The sequence below is a fragment of the Dermacentor andersoni genome, chromosome 8 (genome assembly GCF_023375885.2).
Source record: "Dermacentor andersoni chromosome 8, qqDerAnde1_hic_scaffold, whole genome shotgun sequence".
NCBI lineage: Eukaryota > Metazoa > Arthropoda > Arachnida > Ixodida > Ixodidae > Dermacentor > Dermacentor andersoni.
The window spans coordinates 23,991,899-23,996,031 of NC_092821.1; the positions used below are offsets into that span (position 1 = coordinate 23,991,899).

The window sequence follows — 4,133 nt, forward strand, 5'->3', positions numbered from 1 at the left end:
AGAAAGCGGTCGCTATGCTTAACCTCTTCACTACTGACCTCAGAAAGAATTGAAAACAACTGAATTTTTTTGCCATTTTTATTCATAATCCTCTCAACAATGCATAGAAAAAAATAGTCCAGAAATAGGATTGGTTTTAGCTGAAACAAGTATGTACACAAACGTGGACATAAGTTGTGTACACAATGGACGGGTCGACCACAAATGTGGGAATCAGTGCCCAGCGTTATGAAATTCAGCGAAGCAATTTTGCTTCTGAAGGCACAGAAAAATATTGGATTTCATGCACCTCACCCTTGTTCTTCACTTACTGTTCTTCCTGCACCGCATTGCATTTTTGAGCTGGCACTATTCTGGAAAGTAATCAAAGTGGTCGCTACTGGTATCATGGTTGGGGAGTTGCACAGGCCTGTTTTGGTTGATTATGGGATCATTGCTTGCTCTTTCAGTCCTGCTGCTTTTTGTTGAATTGACCTTGATCAATGTTTCTGCTATGTCTTGCTCGAACTGAAGCAAGGGAAGGATTTCTTTCTTCGGAATGCTCAGTTCTTGGGCGTCCCGCCGGTACTCAATCCAGGCATTGGACACAGCAAGGTCAAGGAAGTGCGTAAAGAATCGAATTGTCCATTTTCTTGTTTTTATCCTAATTCTGTAGTACGACACATACCAGTCAGCTAAGTCCACACCACCCATGCGCCTTTTGTAGAGTGAGACAATAGCTGGCTGAGGAACAGGTACTTTCTTTTTGTCTTCCTTTGACCGCCGCATGCACATACCAATTGGGTCACACCCAACCGCGCTCGACAAGAAAAGAACTCCTTTGTTATCTTTCCATTTCACTAGACAGACTTTTCCGTCGTCGCGCACGAGGCAAGCATTTTCACCACGGTTCATTGACCTGTCTCTCGGCAAATTTCCGATGGCCCCTTGCGTGCGGTAAGCGTTCACAGTGCCAGTCAAAAACATTTCATTTTCAATGAGGTAGTCTATAACCGACAGCCCCGTGAAAAATGTGTCAGTAAACAGATGTGCCTTCTGGTGGCTTACGGTTGTTGAAAGATGCTTCACGACTGCGCCACCCAGGTCATATAATTTTATGTCTTCAGGAGTCACTGTAATTTTGCCACTGTAAACCAGGAGGTCTAAAACAAGGCCATCGGGGGAAGCCAAGACAAATTTTTTTAAACCAAGTGGATTTGGCTTAGAAGGAAAATATGGCCTAAATGCACACTTTCCCGAAAATGGTAGCATCTGCTCATCTATTGAGCATTCTTTTGTGTGCGGCAATGAGCGGCAAGCACTTTGAAAGCTGCTAACTATTGGCAGCCTAAGGTGTAACCTGTCGTCTTTCTGCAGTGATGTAACTGCGGAGAGGTCCACAAAGTGCAGGTTATTACGCAGCTCGTAGAATCTGTTGCGGGTCTTGTGGTCAGCAACAAAATGGGTATGTGTTGCCCGTGACCAGTACAGCTGGACTTGAGGAAGGCTCATAATTCCCATCACTAGGTGTATGCCAGCGAGCTTCCTCACCTCAAGTACGTCTGTTCTCACTGATCGGTGATTCCGGTTCTGAACGGAATAAAAATTCGTTTGTTCAGCGAGTTCCCTCCAAAAATTCATTGGAAAATATTTGGTGAAGTACTGATGTGGGGACAGAAGCTGCCGAAAACCGGCATCTGCTTGACCGTGACTGTCTCTCACGTCAGGGTTTGTGAATCTGGAAAACCAAATATTATCTAGGGTGAGCATACATCAAACTAGAAATATTTTAGCAGAAAGGTGCTGTGAATAGACGCGCGAAAAAATTTTGCGCTACAATGTGCAAGAACTTACGTTCCTGGCTTCGAGCAGCTTTTTTTTTTCTGCTTTTTGGGCAGGTTGACGATGTCCGGTTCAGGTTCATCCTCATCTTCGGATGTGTCATGACCACTTGCCGGAGGCGGCGAAGCACGATTATCCTCATTATCAGACTGAAACGTCCGCGTCGCTCTCTTCCAGCATGGCAGCGACCTCTTCATCGGTCAGGAATCTGGCTGTTGAGAACAAGCCAGGGAGAGTAGCGGCCATGTTCTCAACTTTTGTCCACAAATGTGACACATTGTAAAAAGATAAACTTGAAATTAACCGTTGTGTTTTTTGTTCTAGAAATAATTCATGGCGCCTTAGGCAGTTATACACTTCACTACCAAGTGACTCTTTTCGCAAGGAGTAAAAAAAAGGGAAACGGTAGGTCAAAACTTACCTCTCGGTCGCTGTCCGACTCTGGAGCTGGATGGCGCCATTTTAACATTTCCTGACGGCGCTCTGACTGGCCTGGTTGTGCGGCCTCTTTGGCATAGTGGCAACCACAAGCACCTCTTTTAAACGCGCCGAATTTGAATTCCGCCAAACATATTTTCTTGAAGTAGAGTGCATAAATGTGGATGTCCATGAACGTATACACTGGTAGCGAAGAGGTTAAGCAAGCGAGTATAATATATTCATGCAGCCTAAGCTGCAACCATCTTGAACAGCAAAGAAACTGAACGCAACCCAGCATTATTGCAATAGCCAGTATAATAAAATCAAAGCCATCTTCGCTGCATAAAAACAAATGTCTCCACAATGAGTGCAAGAGCAGTGCATGAGAAAGACTGCCTAAACTAAGTAGGACCTATATTCACAGCAAAAAGCGTCCTTTCATGTTACATAGCTGGAAAATTCTTTCGAAATTTTAGGTAAATTGAGGAATTCGTGAACTGCTTAAGACAAATTTAATTAATAAATCTTCTAATAAACTTACGTACTGCAAGAATAGTGATGACATAGTTGTTTGTTCCATCACTTGAAAGACAGTATCGTCAGAGTTGCAACCGTAGATAAGCGTAAACGATTGCAATTTCTGTTAGCTTGAATGTCCAGCGGCGAGAAACGCAATTGCACAAAATCGTTATATTCTTTCTTGCTAGCTAAAAAGCCGACCAACAGCCGCAACCAAATAGTTCTATACTTAGCTTTGATCCAACAATATTTTTATTCGCTTTCTAAACCCCACATAGCAAAATGTATCATTTCTGAAACACTCAATCTGAAAGATTCAAGTATTTAACCACGGGTAAGTTATTGTAAAGCCAAGAGTGCAATTGTTTATGTGCTCAAGCCACCTTTAGTTGTACATAGTCAAGGAAAGCAATTACTAAAACTTATTCACTGTATTCTTTTGCTGTCGACAGTTGAGTTCAAACGAACACCTGCCCGCGTTCTTTTTTCTATTTTACTCTCTGCCGCCGACTGCACCACAATGCCTGATTCTACCATTTATGCTGATCCACTGCCGCGAGAAAATAAGTTTGGGACGTGCTCTCTTTGCAATGAAGCTTTTCGCCTAGGTAAAAACTGCTCTACGGTTGCTGAATCAACTTTTTACGAAAATGTCGGTAGCAAAACGGGGATATTCGGTGTGCCCGGCACGCAAGACGCAAGCCGTCAAGCAACCTGCAATGGGTAATAAATCGGATGATGGAGCACTAGAACAACAACTTTTGACTGTAAACGATAAACTGGACCGGCTGACGACTACAGTCGGAATGTTGGCTAGTCGAGTGGAAGAACTACTGACCTTCAAAGCTATCGGAGGAAAAACTGCACAAACTGTTCTGCAGATACAGGGGTCGCTCGATTCCTTTGCTGGTCAATATGAATCGCTGTCGTCCACTGTAACTGCGAACCCGATACCAGTCGGTGAGCTTGGCACGCAAGTAGATACACTCTCCTCTAAGATTGTTGCCCAGGCTTAGCTGCTTGAGAAGGTTGGCTCTGAACTTAGCGAATTAGAACAATACAGCCGACGCTGCACCTTGGAGATTTGCCTTCCTTCTTGTCAGTACTGGCGGCGAAGCTAAGCATTTCCGAATTGAAACCGACCGATGTTTCTGCCGTTCACCGATTTCCCGCACGGAGCAATACCATTCCTGTAATCCTTGTGCAAATGTGCACTCTCTCGGCCAAACAGCAATGGCTCACTGCACGAGGAATCCTACGTGTACTTGCTCAAGATAGCACCTTTCTGCGGCTTTACTTCAACAATAAGCTTTCGCGTGCGCAACGGGAGCTGTATCGGCTGGCAAGGCAGAAAGGCAAAGAAATAAAATTTA

At 44.2% G+C, this 4,133-nt stretch overlaps 1 pseudogene; it reads right to left on the bottom strand.

Moving 5' to 3' along the window:
• Positions 1-204: 204 nt before the first annotated feature.
• LOC140219996 (piggyBac transposable element-derived protein 2-like) lies at positions 205-2,282 on the bottom strand (annotated as a pseudogene).
• Positions 2,283-4,133: the final 1,851 nt, after the last annotated feature.